At 28.7% G+C, this 21,916-nt stretch overlaps 1 long non-coding RNA gene across 1 annotated transcript; it reads left to right on the plus strand.

Annotated features, from left to right (window-relative positions):
• Window positions 1–4,720: 4,720 nt before the first annotated feature.
• Window positions 4,721–7,897, plus strand: LOC149057011 (uncharacterized). Its single transcript, XR_016191232.1, has 3 exons — window positions 4,721–4,955; window positions 7,465–7,541; window positions 7,628–7,897. It is a non-coding gene; the product is annotated as an uncharacterized LOC149057011 (long non-coding RNA).
• Window positions 7,898–21,916: the final 14,019 nt, after the last annotated feature.

Raw genomic sequence — 21,916 nt, forward strand, 5'->3', positions numbered from 1 at the left:
AATTTTCAAATCTTAGAATTAAAAAGGAAAACTTTTATGAATTTCTATCTAAGATAATTTGAACATTGCCGTAATTTTTACGTATTTAGTCAAAATTTCAACTTTAAATGCTTATAAAAAAAAATCGTGCCAACGAATTTTTAATATTTTTTAACTTCTATTGTTACAATGTGTTAGAAGCCTTGTATTAAATTTTCAAGCTTTTCTACCGAACAAATATATTTTTATCGATATTTATAGAAAAAAAAACTAAAAAAGTTGAAAAATTAAAATGTCAGTAAACAGCTCAAAACAAATCTAAATATGCCAACTAAACCTACCAATCACTATGGAAGAAATCACATACACTCTTTCAAGATGTAAAAGTCACAGTCCCGGTCCTGACAGCATACCTTACATTTTTATTCAGAACTTCGGACCTAACACCTTAAAACTAATGCTGGCACTGTTTAATAGAATTTTCACTGAAGGTTCATGGCCAACCACATGGAAAAAAGGCACAATAATACCAATTTCTAAGAATGAAAAAGATAAGTTCAATCCCGAAGGGTATAGGCCAATAACTCTTTTAAACACCTTGTCAAAAATACTTGAAAAAATTATTAATTACAGACTCACTTGGTTACTAGAAAAAGACAAATACCTTTCTAAGCAACAATGCGGTTTTAGAAGAAATAAAAGCACAATCGATACTCTTACTCATATTAATCATGAAGTAAATCAGACCTTTAAGAACAAACAAATTATGGGGCTAGTCAACCTTGACATATCCAAGGCTTATGACTCAACATGGAGACACAACATCTTAGTCAAGCTTAACCAAATCCTGTGCAAAGGCAAGATACTCAATCTGATAACCAACTTCCTAATAGACCGGCATTTCAAAGTCAAAGCTAACAATCACTATTCTGAGGAATTCATCCAGGAAAACGGAGTACCACAAGGTTCAGCATTATCGGTAACTCTTTTTCTTATAGCCATAAATGACATAACCAAAAGCTGCTCACCACCCGTAAAATGCAACTTGTTCGCTGATGATTTCAGTTATTCATGTCGTAGCAACAATATAAGTTCAATACAAAAATTCCTACAAACAACCACCGACAATTTAACAGAATGGGCCAATAAGACAGGATTCAAATTCTCACCAACTAAATCCAACATCATCATATTTACAAAAAAAAGAAATGTTAGCGAACTAATAATTACACTAGACAACACTCCAATTCCAACAAAAGAATCAGTCAAAATACTTGGTATTTTCTTCGACCGCAGGCTCACATGGGCAACCCACATACGCTACCTTAAAACATCTACCAGTCAAACACTTAATATTTTAAAAATATTATCTCACACTTCCTGGGGAGGTGACTCTAGTACACTTATCAAAATTCATAAGGCAACCATTCAATCGAAAATATATTACGGATCAAACATATACAAAACAGCATCCCGATCTATTTTAAATGCAATAGATAGTACCAATAATACTGGACTAAGGCTCGCGATTGGCGCTTTTCGCAGCAGTCCAATTTACAGCATATATAATACAGCAGGCGTACCCATACCTGAGATTAAAAGGAATGACCTATCGCTTAAATACATGGTTAGATCCTATATATGTAACAACCTACCACTGCCATCAGAAAACTCCGATTTATATGATGAACTAGGGAAAAACGGCATTATTATAGATCAATCAATGACGAGAGAACAATTGTCCCCACCCGCATGGACTTCCTCTTTCGACATAAATACGGAACTTAGCTCCTTTCTAAAACAACAAACTCCACCAGAAATTTACAGAAGACACTTTCAAAGCATATTAGAAAATTACCGAGATTATCAAGAAGTTTACACGGACGCATCCAAGACACAAGACCAAGTAGGAATTTCAATAATACTAAGGAACCAAAACGTAACATTGAAGCTGCCGAACACCTGCTCCATATATACGGCCGAGGCAATAGCGATACTTGAGGCGATCAAAACAACCTTAGATGATGAACACCCCAACCACATAATATTCAGTGACTCCTTGGGTGCCCTTAATAGCATAAAAAACCAGTTCAAACCCGGCGAAATAGCGACAAAAATACTGAACAAATTAAATGAAGCCTTGCATAAAAACAAACAAATCACTCTCATGTGGGTCCCCGGGCACATCGGCATCGAAGGAAATGAACTAGCTGATAAACACGCTAAGCTCGCAGTCACAAGCTCCGTATGTAAAATTATTCTTGGATCCACCTACAACGATCTCAAAAAATACATAAATGACATAACTAACACCAGATGGCTCAATACTTGGAAACAACAAAACACCAAGCTTAACAGAATTAAAAGCAGTACATTTAGGTGGTTAAACAGCTCTTTAAACAGAAAAGAAGAATCGGTACTCAACAGATTGAGAATAGGACACACGCGACTTACACACGGACACCTAATGGCTAAGGAAGAACCACCATTATGCGAAGTATGTGGTGTCCAAATATCAGTGAAACACATAATAACAGAATGCCTAAAATACCAGCAAGAACGTCAAAACACCGGATTGGACACGACCCTCGACATCGCATTGGGACCCAATGCTGTGGAGAACAACAAGATGATCCTTTTTTTGAAGTCAACAGGTCTTTACAATTTAATTTAATGATTCACATTTGTTTTTTTTCTTTCTTATATAAATACTTAGAAACCATACTGTTATAACTTATCTTTAATATTGTAATCCCCTTTAAAAAAAAAAATTTTGTAAAAATCTTAAACCATGTAAACATACCACAACTGTAACTAATGGCTATGTAGTTGCCGAGTTTTTATTTGATCAATAATAAATCTAAATATTTTGAAAATTTTATCAAATATATAAAACGCCTATATAAACATTCAGTCAAAATTTCAAGTATCTGCGGTAATTTGTTTTAGAGTTACACCAAATTAAGGAAATCGCTAAAAGTGAAAATCCAACGTTGTAAAAATTTAAATTTCAAATGCTCATAAAAATTTAATTTGAATTTCCGGTGGAATTTTTATTTGTGATAAAGATTGAAAAACTTGTAAGGAATCTTGTAGAAAATTTTTTATGAATTTCTAGCTTAAAATAATTTGTGAATTTTCGTGATTTTTACATATTTTGTCAAAATTCAAACTTTGAATGCTTATAAAAAAAATTGTGACTATGAATTTATTTTATTTTTCAACTGCTATTGTAACAATATGTTAAGAGCCTTGTATTAAATTTTCAAGCTTTTCTGCTAAACAAATAAATTTTTATCGATATTAATTTAAAAAAAACTAATAATGATCGAAAATTTCAAATGCCTATGAATAGTTCAACTTAAGTCGAAAACTTTTTGCATGGTGGATAAAATATACTTTATAAACATTGGATGAAAATTGCATGTATCTATGGTCATTTATTTTAAAATTACATCATAAACCAAAATCGACTTTGTCGAAAAATGAGTGTGCGTAAAATTTCCCGTTTTTCCCTTAATTTTTAGTTTGTTTTTCTCGATTATTTAGAAAAGTATTAAGAATTTTTCACTTTTGACCCCCTAAAGTACCAACTAGATTCACTTTCTGATCGAACGAGGTACTGAAGTCAAAAATCGAAGCATTTTTACTGCCCCAAAACGTGATGACAGACACAAAAAAAAAACACACACACACATCATGGTAAAATCAATACATTCATCGCTCCGCTCAGAATCTAAAATAACAAAAAATCATAGGTAGAGTTTTCGTCACAATATAAGTAATAGTTTGTTTTATTTTAAATAGAATGCATTAAGCGTGTTCTTCATATTTCTCTTTAAAAAATTCATCTTTATTTCGCATCGACGACCTATCCATTAGCACTACATAAATTATTGTCACTGTTATAATATTCAAATTTATGTCTTTAACATCAGCTTATTATGCATTATAATATAAACGAAAAATGTAAAGAACAAACTTAATACGGTATATAAAATAACATGTTTCTTTAATAAGTATGATAGTAATTTTATGTGTATAATGTATATTTTATATGATTATGTTACGAACACGCCGAGTGATAATACGAAAAATATGACATAATAATAATATAATGGCGCATAATATAAAGAAGTAAAAGGCTGCAGGCTTTTTTTTTTATGGAATAAATTTCATTTTTTCCAGCGTACTTATTTAAAATATTATAATTTAAAGATTCATAGAATATTTAAACTCGAGGATAAAAATTTACCGAAAAAAAAACCGAAATTTTCGAAAATCCGCAAATGAACATTTTTAAAAAAAAAACCTGGAAGTACAGTATACGTGCTATCATATTCTAATATATCCATTAGTGGTGTGCGCGACGCCCGTGTACTTCCATTGACTGTCATCCTCAGTCCAATAGCTTTTTATTTTTATGACACCACGAAAGGGTCAAAACTTTTTTTGCTTCAACAGACCCTTCAAATGCATTATATTTTAATGAAGAATTTCATTCATTGTAATATATAATATATACCACGATTATGACTTAAAAATTAAAAACAAAAAAAATATAAATATATAAACATTTTCTTAAAAAAAAAAAACATTACTAAAACGATGAGTATTTATTTTATCATATTATTATGCACCAGCTATTAAAAAATGGTAATAAACTTTTTGAGATTAAATATAATATTATAACAATGATTTGAGCATAATAATTATCTGTTATTTTACACCGTAGTAATTTTAAAAAAACGTGACGCCTACGAGGATTAATAAGAAAAAAATGCAATTGAATATTTAAATATAATATATTATGCAATTTTTTTTTTTAGCTGATACAAATTCACAATCATAATACAGTACATATATATATCCTATACATGGCGTTATTGTGCAGTGGATGAGTTTTTGGGGCGGAGGATCTGTCTACAACGGATAACCCTTTTGAAAAAGGAAATCGCTTCCGTATATAATAATATGTAAGTATGCGTATATGTTTGTGTGTGTGTACTGTTGATATTGCGCAAACATAAATCATCGATGTCGTATTCCTCTATACCCCGCCCATTCGAACGAAAAGTAAAATCTATTGTCGACTTGCCCCGTTTGAGTTTTCTATCCTTTTGTGGGGCTCAGGAAACATAACTTCCCAGACCAGGAATAGCCTTGTCAACCTCAGATGTGTATATGTGCGTATATGTATACACATTCTATATACATAAAGAGAGTGTGAGAGAGAGAGATGGGGGGAGAAGGAAAGAGAGGTGTACGTGTGCGAGAGAAAAGGCGCTGTGATATAATAGGAGTTATGATAATCGGAAAATGTACATGAAAACTATAATATATCCAGTGAATACTTTTAATCTCAATGAAAATATCATAACGAACAAAAATAGATAATATCGTATCCACCTACACTAAAGTATTGATATTTGAAAGCTCACATGATCTGAACTGACTGAACTGATTTATATTTTGATTGAGATTAAACGTTCTATATAGGTAATTTATATGTATAAAATAAATAATATAATAATTTACTGATATTATATATATATATATGGTTAAACATAAATGATTGTAAGTCAAAGTGAATCAAACTATACCCTCGACATCGCATTGGGACCCAATGCTGTGGAGAACAATAAGATGATCCTTTTTTTGAAGTCAACAGGTCTTTACAATTTAATTTAATGATTCACATTTGTTTTTTTTCTTTCTTATATAAATACTTAGAAACCATACTGTTATAACTTATCTTTAATATTGTAATCCACTTTAAAAAAAAAAATGTTGTAAAAATCTTAAACCATGTAAACATACCACAACTGTAACTAATGGCCATGTAGTTGCCGAGTTTTTATTTGATCAATAAAAAAAAAAAAAAAAAAAAAAAGAATCAAACTATGTTGTCATAATCATTGAAAAATGTATATAATATTTTGGTGTTTTTTTTTAAATCTATATATTGTCATGATTAAAAAATACAATTTTTAAAAGCGCATAATAAGTTATACTTTGTAATACCTAACTCATACGATAAAAACCGGAGAATTTGATTTGCTGTTCGTAGTAGCATATTGTGTTGAGGTACTTCTTAATTGAGTATAGGTCTCTGTTGTCAATGGTGGCGTGTTAAAATTTAATTCAGTGATAAATCATCAAACGAATCTGAGCGGAGACATATTCTTCTTCATTTCTAAGGATTTTGTACAGTAGATTTACCTACGTTTGTATTTACAACACGAAGGTTGACCTAATTTCTTTCAAAAACAATCCGCGTTTAATACTATGTATTAATTGCGAGTAAAACTGATGAAATATTTTCTGTTATTCGGCAGTATATGTTTGGCCGTTGGTGGTGGAATGTTTTTAAATGAATTCGATAGTATGCAGTAAGCTAACGTGATGAAGTTGCGAACGTTTTTATTGATGGTACGTTTCACTACGCATCTGAGCATTTTTTTCACACGTTTTTGTAAGATATCATTACGTCCCTGTGTGGAAATGCTGTTTTCGTAGGTTCAAAATCAACGGAAATTTATGGTGCTACGTGGGAGAAACTATAATTCAATATTGTATGTTTTCAGATGACTAACATACATCAGGTTAAGAGTAAACGCATATTTGTATTATTATTATGCAATAGTTTTACATTTCAATAGTATAATATTTTTATAAATAATATAAACTTATAAGATATAATATAATATTACCTCACAGACTATCAACTTTCGTTAGAATATATTGGCCTTTGGGTTTATAATATGTAATACGAATCTGAACCTATTGCCTTACTTTATAACGCATTTATATATATAGGTGAATTATCTCAATCGAGTAAAAGAGGCATTATCAAAATTGTATTAACACTGTACTACTTTTTACCACACTTAAAAAGTGTAATATCACTTTTTACCAATAAATCGTTTTGGGTACCCCTCTTCTTATAGTTACTAAGCTAAAATATATTATACAAAAAAATCGAAAGACATACATTTTAAACCCTAACCGTATCCCTTAAAAACGGCGAGTACCCCAAGAGGTATACGCGTACTACAGTTTGAGAATCCCTGGATTAAATCACTGATTTCAAGCCGACATTGTTTCCAATCGAATTAATTAATCGCCGTCTGCCATGCTTACGATGTTAACTTGGTTATATTATGTTGACCTTATGTGCACTTGAAACCAGCGACATTCCAATACTGTACTGCAGTACGTCAATACCAATATCCATTGAATAATAATTATACAATTCCTGTGGTGCCTATTCGTATCGACTGGTCCCGTTCATTTGGTTATTTTCATGAGTCATCCCGTCGAGAAGGGAAATGAGAGAAAATTGAATTACGCATTCCAAATTCTCGCTAACTCAAAGGCAATGATGACTGTGTAGACATGTATAGTTTGTCGAGTACGGACCCTTTGTCTAAGTCTCATGGGGCTTAAAATATTTTAATATTTTTTATTTTTTATTTTTTGCAGGAACCGGATTTCCGTTTTTCAAACCAAGGTGAAACCCCATGAGCAAAAAGTTGCGTGATCGAAAATTTTAAGTCGAAGTAAAACATTTTAGCACAGTTTTCAGAACATTTATTTACACTTTTTTTAACATTTCAAAAATATAATTTAACACATTATTCACTAGGTGGCAAACAAAAGACCGTGTAGATAACCATCAAGGAAATTACACCGTGATCACTCGGTAAATCGAAAACATCTATAAATCGAATTTTTAGCCTGGTCCCCTGAATTTCGAATTATCGAGGGACTACCGAGTATAGTTTCCCTATATAGGCATTATATAGTGTATGAAACATTCTGTGAATAATTTAAAATCAATTTATCCATAATATTTACTCGACCATTCCTCTAGAATCACGTAACTTTGTATACTTTTTTTTAAATATTAATTGTTGCGTCCATTGTATAAACATATTTTTATCCATTATTAGAATTGTATTTTACAGCAGAAAAATATATTGAAAATATTAACACGGAATCATAATACAACGTGTTATTTTTTTAATTAAGTATCCACCCGTATGCTCTGTAAATGAAAATATATAACCCAAAAATATTTATGGGGGTTTTGATTAATTAAAGTAGTATTATTTCTGCTATATAAACTTAATGAGTACAGACAGACACACACAACATGTAATTATATTTAAATAACCACTATGAAAGTTGTTCAACTTGTTTTATGGGATGTTCATTTTGAATACATTTATGTTTTATGGAAAGACGGTTAAAAGATTTAAGACACGAGACAATAATTATCGCAGACTGTTTTGGTATGGATATTGTATTATTGCGAGATAATTTAACAGCACCAACAGAATTTTCGATTTAATGGTATACGCATAGTAATTGCGCAGAATAATTAATACATTATAGTGTAGTATAGTCAAGACCGAAATGCCACATCACATGAACTCATAAATTAGACATTAGATGGAGCATAATATAAAATAATATATAATAGATGACTTTATAGTGTGCCTTGTATTATTTAAGAGCATAATTTTTTGTTTTTTAATTATTTATCCAACTTAATATATAGTCTACAACTATAAATCTAAGTTAAAAGTTTAAATGATGACACTAGAGTAATTTTTATGGGATAATAAATATAGAAACTTTAAGAGTAAAATATTTAGAACTAATAATTATTAAATTATGTAACTACCTATAGTACATTTTAATTGATTTGATATGTTTACTACTACATACACAAAGCGTAAAAATTGTAAGCTAGCAAAAAGTATATAATCCATCAACCCCTAAAATTTTATACTTAATTACCGTGATATAATATATCAATATATAGACTTCGACATCCCTGACAACCTGTACGAAACAATTTATCCATTTTCGAACTACCAAAACATAATTTTATAACTTAAAAAAAAAATAATTATACAATAACAAAAATTGTAATACTGTTGTTATAAAGTTAATGACCTATGTTTAACCAATGAAGAAAAATAAATTAAAATATGAACAATGAAAATACAATATATTATTTATTAGTCCATCTATGGTTTCAGATGCAATTTGAGAGACATATTTTATTTTTAAACATGTTTAACCATTCTAATTATTTCTGATTTAAGCGGAAATATTTATTCCTAAATTAAGGAATTGTTTCCCGCAGTCTGGACCAGAATATATATTTGTAAATTTCTGTGTAAAATTCAAAATTAACTCTCATGACTGTTATTCTAAATCATTATCATTTTAAACAAAACGTCTACGCTGTTATTTATGATATTATGTGATTTGAACAAATTAGCTAAGTCCATTAAACATTATATTGTTATATTTTATTATTGTAAAAACACTTTTTTATGTGCATTTATGTTCTGTCTGCTCCCCCCCTCAATAATTCCTTTATATTTATTAAAGTGTACACAGTTATTAATATCAAGTCTTATTTCTTATTTTTAATTCATAAAATTGTTATTGTTTAGTTACTATTTATGTAAAGTTTATTTACAAGTTATACTATTTTTATATTAAGTTAATACTATTATGATAGTCTATGATATGAACTCTCATTTCCGTGAACAGCCATTGGCTTGGAAGTGACCAACTTCTTTTATTTTAAATTATCCGTTTGTAGTGTAAAAATAATGTTGGTTGGGAAATAAATATTACAACATCAATTATATATTTTGAAATGTCGAATATTTGTACCATTTTACGAGAAAATTATTGAAAATTGTAAATTATTTGATTTTTTGTACGTGACATTGTGATTGTTAATACCCATACAGAACACCTCAAATCGGTATATAGTTTTTCGTTATTTCAGAGACGTTTCTAACAACTTTTAATTGTGATTTGTGCCTTTTGATTTGATGTCGCAAGTGACGATGAAGGATTGAAAGGTTATGCATTACACGTACGTTACACAAATACTCAATTCAGTCACTTGAGACATGACACATTTATGAAAACTCGCGGTGACATAGTACACAGATGTGTAGGTAAGTGGGGGGGGAGATGAGTGGGTTTACTATAATACAAACGATGTGAGTATTTCTACCGAAAACGAATTTTGCAACCTGTGTAACTTTTTGATAACTCTGACATGACAAATAAAATATGAATTACATGGACATGAAATATTATTATATTCTCCGATGACGACGACGAGATAGCTGCAATGTTCCTATATAATAATAATAATCAGTGGAGATCTCAACGTGATGACAGCTGATATATATATATATAATATGTCTGTGGCCAATAAAGATATAAATTTATGTCACATATATATTATACGTAATGTATGATATAGATAAAAGATAAAACACAATCATTAGTATAATATATTACCGAAGAAATCCAAATGCTGTATGCCTGTATAATGCAATTCGTACCTGCCTTAACAAAATAAAAAATAAATCCGAATACACAAAATATAATTATATGGAACACTTAATGTTTTACCAGTAAGTTTTTTGCACAAAAAATGTTTGATACATAAAAAAATTTCTTCCATTGGATGTTTTACTAAATAAGCGTGCACGCATAGCATATGGAATAAAAATTGATTATGGAAAGAAAATAATATAGGCCAAAAATACGTTAACTATCAAGGACTAAAATTATTCAACTCTTTAAACTTAAATGTAAAAATAAATACTTAAGAACTAACACTAAAACCAATATAAGTCAATCATTATTATTATAATATGATCTTTAAAATATTTATAACCTTTACATGACATACTTTATTAGGTATACCTATGTATAATGTTTATGTTCTATGTAAAAGAGTTATAATACTTGTAATACTTATGTATTCATAACTATAAAAAATGCTGTTTTTATATTTTTATTTTTCTCCCTGTTCTTAGTGTTATTTCGTTTATTTTTACTATATATTTAGTTAAATATTATTACTTAACTAATTACTTTACTAATGTTTTACCACAACACAGTTTTTTTATTTTTTACCTTTAACTTGCAGTACATAAAGTCTCGTGAAAATCGACAAAAATCAGCCGAAGTCGACGTGTTGTTGTGTATTGCACGCTACATTCTTGTATGTTGTCAGAGCCAATCGGAGGGATCAAAATGGTAACGTATGTACAAGATATAGTGGTGTGATGTGTCGGTGTGTGTATGTGTATGGAATAATTCATATAAGATCTCAATTTGCATAAACGCTTCGGCAACAGATGTGTTCATTGAATCGACAGGAGAATTATTTACAATTATTTACAAGAGCATTTATATGCGATTACGCGATATTGACGAGTAAGGTGGGCGCACGGCGTGACTCGAGGCGAATATTAAATGTTCGAATAAAATCCGAAATCCAACAATGTGTTAAACGGTTGCGTGGATGATCGGATTAGGCGAAAATAAAGCACTGGCCATATAACAAGGATGGCAATAATATTTTAAGACCATTAGGTAAATACAAGTATTCAAACTTTTCGTCGCAGTAACTAAATTAAACAGCTGATAAAACATTTTAAGTGTTTTAGCAGATCCTAATCATTGTTGATATTAAAAATATTAGTGATTATAAGTGCTTAAAATTATATGCTAATTATACGTATATTTTATATACTTTCTTAGAGAATATTTTATGTACTATTACAAAATTGTTTATTTTACGTTGTGTAATTTATGAAAATGATTTCCATTTTGCGATGTGTATTACTAAGATAAAATCTGTATTATTGCTGCAGACTTTTGTTTTACAGCCCCCCCCCCCCTCCGATCGTTTGACGATGGCCTACTTAAGATTTCTGCATTGTCTCTCGTATATTTTAAAACAATTACTCTTATCTGTAGTGACATTTTTTTTTTCTTTTTACAGGTAACAACGTGAATTTAATATTTTGGACACAGGTAGGTACTTGCAGGGTCTGAAACTTTGAGTCTGTTGAGAAAATTCAAACATTGCACATAACTGAAACCATAAATAATAATAATATAAATAATAAAAACCAGAGACGTCACAGTAAGTGTCAAATGCACCTTGTCATTGAGTAAGTCATCGTATAGTAATGGATGTATTAAATTTGAATTAAATGATAAATCGTCATTGTACACGAAAAATTATTCTAAAGGAATATACCCGACGTCTTCCTGCAGGCTGCCAGTGTCAGACTATATTATATAATATTATTTATAATATAAGAATTAAAATATTTTTCTAATGGTAACACTATAAGCTCATAATATGATGTTTGGCAAAAACAAATCGCATTTTACATTATAAAATATAATACATTATATCGTTTCGTATAGAATATTAATAACTCCAGTAGTCTTATATAGAATGGTGTTAATAACATTGATAAATATTAGATATTATAAATAAAATAAAAATATAAATAAATATAAAATAGTAATGTAATATATTATTATTAATATATATAAATAAAAATAAAAACATTAGATAAATATTTTAAAATTAATATCCAACTATTTTAAAAATTCCATTGGGTAGGTATCATCGTTAATAATAAAATGACAAAAAGTTTCAACCACAAACAAGTATAATATATTTTTAATTGAAAAACTAAAATCGCTATTTTGCTTTTAAATATTCGATCAGTTAAATTCCCGTTTAAATTGAAATGCTATTAAAAGAAATTTCGCTTATGCACCTATTACATACTATTGATATAAAATGAACAAAAATCGTTATCATACTTATCATCAGCTTATTATACGTTTCAATATCCAATTTCATCAAAAATTGAACTTCGTTGTTGATCATAAAATAAGTAGGTAAGTACATAATATGTGCGTTATGTCAAATTGTTAAAATTATAGAAAAAAAAATCTTTTAAAAATTCTGTACTGAATGTCGAATCTCTTGTGCTCCAACACAAATATAATATCATAACTTTATAAATCTAAAAAACAAAAATTTAATGAATAGAATATAAATTATAATTAAAATATAACTTTTAAAAAATGTCCAATATTAATATTTGATGACGATTTTAAGTTCTGCAGGTATATTTTATTTTTGAATAACAAAAAATAAAATAAAATAGAATTTGGCAAAGATGGACTGTTCTGTATAAAAACCATAACTATCCTCGTTTATTGTCTTAATTTAAAAACGATTTTACTTTTATTTCCGGAAGGAACAACGAAGTTCAATTCATTTACATAAAATGTATTCTCTTATTTGAAGCTTGAACCATTTTTTCTGCTCTATTGGGCACATGTCATTGATCAACTCAAAGTCTAAAATATATTTACTTGTTCTAATGAAAGCATAAAACCATTAAAAATGGTGAAATCGTTGATTATAAGAGTTGAAAAAGTAGTTTCAGGAAAAAAAATTCAGATTTTCTACAAACAAAGAAAAATTAATGATTTGGATTTTCTTTTTTTTATTCTAATAATTTTTATTCTGTCTTTTGTAAACGGCGTATTGAAGAAAAAAAAAACCATCGTTTAAATAATCGTAAGACGACATAGCTAGAACTTTTTTTAAAGGTTATTAAAATTCAGGTGAATATTATCCTCTTTTCTCTTTTTATTACCTTCATATATTCAATGTAAAGAAAGAATTTTTTAATCAAGAAGCTCGTTCCTATATACTTACTGAAAATAATTAACTGCGTAGGTACTTGAATATTGTTTCTCTTCTACACAGAATGTTGTGACCATTAAAATAAAAATGATTCATAACAATATTCATAGTTAAAGAATGCTGAAAATGCAGAAAATATCCATACAAAAGTTAATTCATTTAAATTTGCTATAAAAACACCCAAATTAAAATTTTATTTTTTTCATTTATCGCAAATACAAACTCGGCAGCGAAGATGATGTTATCTTATATTATTTACAATTACGGGACATTACATTCTAACACTTAAACAATACAATTAAATCCGGTTAATTAGATTTAGTTAATTTTAGGAATTTTAAGATCTTCTCGTTCTGGTCTGGATTAGGACCGAAGGTGACATCGATAGCTGATTCTGTTAGGTTGAGTTCGATTTGCTCCTGTTCATACCTATGGAAATCCATCTGGATAAGAAAATTGACATTGAGTTGTTGGACTAAATTTAAATTTAAATAAATATTTAGTAAAAAAAAGATAATTATAATAAAAATTTAGAAAACGACATTTCCAATATAAAATAATTGTTACGATTGTTGTTCTCTTAGACTCTTAGTATAGGTAGTTTAATATATTTTATTATGTTTATATGGTTAAATGCATCCCGCAAAATTTACTTATTGCAATATTAAAAAAAAAAAAAAAATTAACTGATATAGCGATATTTGAAAAACAAATAAATGATAAAATATTATTTATTCAGTTAGTTAACGATGCCATAATATTGTATTTATGTTAAAAATTCTATACTCATCTCGTGTTTATTGACATTTTTTAAATTTTATTTTCATATTATTATCATTTTACTGAATCGAAATTTTATGTACGTAGTAACATTACTACCCAATTTCTTTTATATTTTTATTGCTCATTCTTTATGATTTTTAATATGTATATGGTTGAAAATGACAGATAAATATACGTTATTTAATGTTTAATAAGGACACGAGTGAGTTCGTTAAAAGTATATAAAAATGATGAAACCATACAATATCAATGCGGTAAAATGTATTTTTATTTTCCAGTTATTATCATGCATTTACTATATTTTCATGGGTACGTATTTAGATGATTTAAATTGTCTTCTCTTAAAATTTAATTAAAAGCGCGGATATAGTGAGATTCTATTACTAGGTATATGTGCATAGATTACACATTTTCGTTATGGGGACTTATCGATTCCGCCAATGTAGCATTGATTCCGCCAGTATCGACTCCGCCAGTTCAGGTAGTCTAAAAACAACCTATCGATTCCGCCACCTTCCAAGTTTTACCTCAGCCTAGCAAATTCTTAAACAATAATTAAATAATTAATTTTAATATAAATTAATTTAGTTAAATATATTTTTTATGATATGATGATGAAAAACTAATGCAGTGTGAATTAATATATATATATATATATATAAAATAATACAATATAGTTAAATAAATAAAATGTTACAATAATAATAATATTCTATCTACAAAATAATTCAATAATTAATTTAAATATAAATTGACTTAGTCAAATGTAGTTTTAAGTTATACAATGGTATTGTTATAATAAGGTGATGCAAAATAATACAATGTGAATTAATATAATATATATAAAATAATACAATATACATAGTTAAATAAATAAAATCGGTAGGTTGTTTTTAGACTACCTGCACTGGTAGAATCGATGCTGGCAGAATCGATAAACCTTATCCCTAAGTATAAAAAGGTCTGGCGGAATCGATGAAACCCCTTTCTTTATATTGGTGGGTCAAATAGAAAATCCGAGAAAAACCTCCGTAAAGTACCTAATCGCGTTTTATGATGAATATTTTTGGCAAACCTATATAACACCTCAACACCGTATAGGTACCGCAATACGTCATCAAACCGTACCATATAATATATATAGTACCGCAGGTGGTACACACAGATAATAAATCACTTTATTATCTATGGTGGTACATGGAGTTATTAAAATTCATTAAAAACTATATCGCATTGTTTGGCAAATTTTTGATTTTTAGATTTTCGATGAATGGGTCGTTAGGCTCTTTTCACGGCAAATTATGATGCACAAGTGTGTCCGATGTGACGGTATCAGCTGGTCGACGGCGCAACAGTATACGTTGACACCGACCAACATCAAAGGATGATTGGATAATATTATGATGGTTGTCGCGCAAGTCACACCGTGTCAAACAGAATATGATTATACATAATAAATTACTAATAATTAATGGCTGTCCACATTATATGATGCATTCATATAATAATATACGAGTAGTAATACACTATAAACATAGGTAGGTCGTTATAGATTATAATATAATAGCTAATTACAAAATCACATATCGTAATATTGTATGTTCGCGATTAGACATTTCTAAATTGCTTTTTACACAAACGCACAATCATCCAATAAAATGTGTAATACTTTTAAAATGTAGTCGTGTCTATCAGTGTGATAATATTCTAATTGTTTATGATTATTTTGATACGCGTGGGATATTTAAAATCAGTTTCCAAAAGTCACATGCCACAAAGTGAAAAAATAGTTTGATTTTAATTCTATAAAATAACAATACAGAACCTTTTTACGTTTTGTCCTATATTTCTTGTTATAGAAATATAATATTAACGTTATATAGATTTAATTAATTGATATAACAGTGTGAAATACTCGCCAAATATCCAATCGAATTATGTACTATGTTCGCTGCATAAATTCAACTTCAGCAATTCAATCTGTTTTAATTAAACAAAGTTATAATGTTCTACTCGTTCAACACAATTAATATCAATTTAATAAAGTCGGCTCTTGTTGTGCGTGTTCAATGGAATTGGATTAACTTGAATTATCGAGAAATATATTACATTAGTGTTATGAGAGGTTTATAAAGGACTCTTTTATTCTAGACACCTATGGGTTTTAGTTGCCCTGAAACCAAAGTTGACTTCTACCATGGCATATTATTATCAATTAATAGGCTCTTTAGTTAAATATGATCTAATACAAAAAATAATTGTCATTGCAATAGTAACCACATTTTCGTTGTTTATTATACTAAACCTATAAATATTGAATACCACGAACACACAAGTGTTTATATTGTATGGTATTTAAAATTCAAATACATCTTAAATAAGGTGAAAAAAAACCTATAGTGGGCTTGATTTGGTTGGTAATCGAATACATTATTTTTATTTTTTTTTTAAATTTATTTTAAATGAAAATCATGCCTACTCGGGATAAAAAATGATTTAATTAACTGTGTTCACATCGCAACATCCGTAAAAACTTTTCTAAAATAAGAAAATAATATTTCATATTACCGTTAATACATTTAACATTTAATACAATTATTAACGATATTAAATAGGTATGTATTTATTTTGTATAGTTGGTTGTCCTTGAAATCAAAAATTAGGTGAACAACATATATTATAATAGTGTTATAGCCGTAACATTATCAAACATTATTTCAAGCGGATATTATGTGCTTGCTGTTCGTTCCTGCAGTTACTCCAGATCATTGGCGTAATTCTATTAAATTTTAGCAGGTACAAAACTTTTATCGATCCAATAATCGTAATGATAAATTAAGCCATACTTATAGCTAATCACTTTGCTCGCACTTGCTACAGGTATGTTTTTATATTTGTTTACAATATAAACAAAATCTGTACATTTCAAACATTGTATGTGGTGTACCTGTATGATATATTATTATTTATTGTACATGTAAAAATATAATATTTATATGAAATGAATTACCAATAGTGATGGCTACAAAATTTATAAATAGGTTAATAAGAAATCCGACAAATCGATGAGATATAGTATTGTATTTTAACAGGTATAAAGTTCAGCGTCTGCAAGTGCAAAAGACATATATCTTTGCACCTGCTATACATAACACCAAAGGGTGCAAGTGCACCGTCGTGCACTCCCTTAATCACACCGCTGCTCCAGACCCTAGATTCTAGAAATCCGTCGGGGTCGACATTCGAATTTTACGGAAATAAACAATTTCTCTTATTAGTTATTATAATACTATCCCTCATCATTTTAGTCGAGCTGCACGTTAAAAATAATAAAATAAAATTCGTACACGTCACATTAGACGCCGTGCACAACACTGTCGTCGGTATTATTTTTATTTTTTATTTTTTATTATTTTTTTGTGCACGTTCAACACGCGGCCACCGAGTGTCTTACAACTTTTTTATAACATTTATTATAGTGTATCAACAACGGCGTCTGGCTCGTACAAATGCAAATTGTAAAGTCGACGAACGTGACACAAGACGTGTTTTATACATGCTGCGATGTGTGCGTATCGAGTATCGACCTCAAACCATAATAATATGCATACAACTGTATAACTTACAGAGTGGAGGTTCACCTAACTAACCCTAACCCAACCTACCATTTTTTTTTTCTAAAATTTAATAATGAATTTTTTCAAATTCTGATTTTGGAAAATGTCAAACACACCTAATACCTACTATTAGAGACCTGATGTCTTGACATTAAGTCTGTATTGTACCGTGATGGGGATAAAATCTTAATATACATTTTCGGCAAAATTATTCGGTAAATAATTCAATCGCTGAATTTCCGTGTGGAAAACTGGAAACAGAAGTTTCCAACTTTACAATACAACACCTTCGAGTATTGCACAGAAAACTGTCAAGAATTTAAAAATGCGATATTCAAGTAGGTATGTTTAAAAATTTAAACATTCGGAATATATCGAATATTTACAAAGCGGAGGTTCGCATAGCATAAACTAACCCTAACCCAACCTATCATTTTTTTTTTCTAAAATTTAATAGTGAATTTATTCAAATTCCAATTTTTGAAAACTTCAAACACACCTACCTACTTATTAGAAACCTGATATCTTGACATTAAGTCTGTAGTATGATGATAAAATCTTAACACACATTTTCAACAAAATTATTGAGTGAATAATTCAGTCACTAAATTTCAGTGTGGAAAATTGAAAACAGAAGTTTCCGTCTTTACAATACATCACTCTTCGAGTATAGCACAGAAAACTGTTGAGAATTTTAAAATGTGATAATCAAGTGTAATATATAAAAATTCAAAGATTCAGAATATGTCGAACAACTGCATTGTATTGAAGGAAAAAAGTCGTTAGCTTACTCGGCGAATCGCTCTGTATAATAATCTATATATATAAATATATATATATGTAGTATGCTCACACATATATTTTATTTTTTACACGTACTTACACTAACACACAGGTGTCGTAAACGTTAAAATCCAATTACCTACCGCTGACAATTTTTCTCTTTACACGTGCCTGGGGGGATTTCTGGTGAAAGAATTGAAGCAGATATACTCGTATATGTATATATATATTGGTTATATTCGTGGAAAACACAATGAAATGAAAGCGCAAAAACTTTCGACGAACAATATTAGTCATATGTGGTCGTAAGTCACATCGGGGCCTCAAAACTTGTCGGTTGACTAAGCATTCGAGGTCGATGAAGGAAATTAAGTTATTCGTCTGAAAGGATCTAACTTCTTTGATAATACCTATAGATCAGCGGTACTCACTAGGAATTTAGAAAGGGCCAAATACAATTTTTGAAAATTACTTGCGGACCGCTTACATTTATTTATTTATTTATTTATTTATTTTGTATCATACTTATTTTAATTTGTACAATCTTTTTAAAATATTTTCACAACAAGTAAAATAGCTGGAAAGTGGAAATATACATAAGGAAGCTTAGTTGGCTTGATTGAAAAATAAAACTATTCAATAATAATACTTCATATTACATTTTCAATGACAATAATCAAAAATATAAAAGTGTACAACTGCAGTTCACTGAATTTAGTGAAGAATAGTAAAAAAAAAAAAATAATAATAATAATAATAACGATAAAATTAAACAGGATATTTTTGTTAGGAAAGGGTATTTTAGGAAAATTTCATGAATGACACAAATGTTCTAGAATGTTCTCAACTGTTTCTTGGAATTGGGATTTTAGATTTTAGAATGTACGATTTAATTTTAGTGCGGGCCGCATTAAATTTGTTAAAGGCTGCGTAGTGAGGACCACTGATATACAGAATGTCCCGTGAGGATTTACCCATTGCGATATCTCCCGAAATAATGGTGATATCGAAATTCTGGTTTTGTAATAAGACTCACAGGGATAAGAATTACTATTATTTCATATTTTAATTTATTTTAATGTTTTGGTATAAAAGTTAAAAAATATATTTTTTTATTTAAATATTTCCAAAAATATTAAAGATAGCCATTTTGTAGAGTTTATTTTTCTGAAAATATTGACGTTTCAAAATTGTATTTTCATTAATTTCATGATTTTTAGTATTTTTTTTTAGTTTCGAGAAAAATTGAGAATTATTTAACACCGTAATGTTATCAAACATGTGACCCGCCGCGCCGCACGCATTCTCATACGGCAGGCCGAATACTTTTCGTGTTCCTAGCTTTATATAATAGTTATAAATTTATAATCATATTTTATTTCTTCAAAACGGCACATCCTGTATATATGTATAATGTCTCATATAATTAATAATAATATATTGTTTCATTATTTTATTTTTTCCCACACCAGAAGCGATAAAATCAGAAACTATTTTATTCTCAGTGTAATATTATGTATTAAATATCAGAGACAGAGGACTGATGGAATATTATAATTTGAATGTACCTGTGAAACAAACGTTTTTAAACTATACTTACGCTTATAAAACTATTCAAATGAGCGTGGAAGATGACAAATATTTATTGTTATTTCTTGTTCGGAGCGTTTTACTGTAACCCATGATTATACGTAATTATTGTAAAAAATTTATCTGTACATAATTTTATGGAATCTAAACGTCGCGCGTCGATTAGTTTTGGAAAAAATTCTGCCTGTACTGTAAGATATGTTTATTTGTGTACAATATATTAATAAAATATTATATTTTTACATAAACATTACTTTTTGAACTTATATCATTAGATATTACATCAGTGAAAATATTTTATACCTACTTTGCTCAAATGCAATAGTATAAATTTACTTTTTTTAGTTTTCAAGAAGTTTTTTATTGAACATTTTTTGAGTAACTAGGCTCAGAATATTGTTCACTCTTTTTCTTATTTATAGAAAATGAGTTTTATCAAAAAAAAAAAAAATAAATAAATAATTTTAAACTGTATTAAGTGTATAAACAATTTAAAAAAAAAATAATATATATATATATATATCATAAATTATAAGGTGTAAAAAAAAATTATAACTTCATTATTTGTAAACAATTTATTTTTATTTATTTTTCAATTGCTTCGACGTTTCCTATTGTATACACATTTTTACCGATAAAGGTTGTTAATATCATAATAAAATAGAATATTATTTTTGAAATATGAATTTTCAATTCATATTATATATGATAATCTTAAAACTTTATTATTAACGTCCAATAATTATATGATAAATATTTGTAGGTGATATTTATTTTTCTAGTATAGTGATCAAAAGAAATTTTTTTTATTTTATTCATTGTGTCATGACAAAGGTATTATTCAGCACTTATAACAAACATAAATATAAAATCTCATTTGCCGTTTTTGGTAAGACGTCAGTGGTTTATTGTGTCGTAACCTCATTTGGCTCATTTCATAAAAATAGAATATAATACAAAGATTAAATAATAATAATAGGTATTTAATATTTTATTTTTGCGACTGTGACCTCGAAGTTCAGTATGAGTACTAAAATTAATTTAAAAACCGACTATCGATGATCTTTTAAGGTAGGTTTTAAACGATTTAGCTCATATAATTTCAAATGGGTACCTACCCACTTATTAGTTTATCCAAATTAATTTCACTAATGTAATTGCTTCATTATCGGTGAGGTAACGTTGAACAGGTAGTTTTATTATGCATCGATATTGGACTTGAGTAATTTAAATATTTCAAAACTCTTAGATTTGTATTTGTTTCAGTTGCACAGTTGATTTACCTATTACCAATGATTTTATAACATAAAATATAAATCGACATAACAAATAAAATAGAGGAATAATTATTATTATCACTAATATTCAACGTAACTTTCCCAGTATACGATGGTTCCAAATAGTTGGTTTGTGGTTAGGATAGGTTAACATTATGTTGGTTTGATCATGTTTATGTGCTTTGCCTCGGTTAAGCGATTATCAAAAGTTAGTAACATATATAATATGATCGAGTTAGACGAGTTATTCAGTATGAACACACACACACACACACACACACACACACACACACACACACACT

The sequence above is a fragment of the Diuraphis noxia genome, unplaced genomic scaffold (genome assembly GCF_037042655.1).
Source record: "Diuraphis noxia isolate RWA-SAM2 unplaced genomic scaffold, SU_Dnox_SAM2 contig0003, whole genome shotgun sequence".
In the NCBI taxonomy this organism is placed as follows: Eukaryota; Metazoa; Arthropoda; class Insecta; order Hemiptera; family Aphididae; genus Diuraphis; species Diuraphis noxia.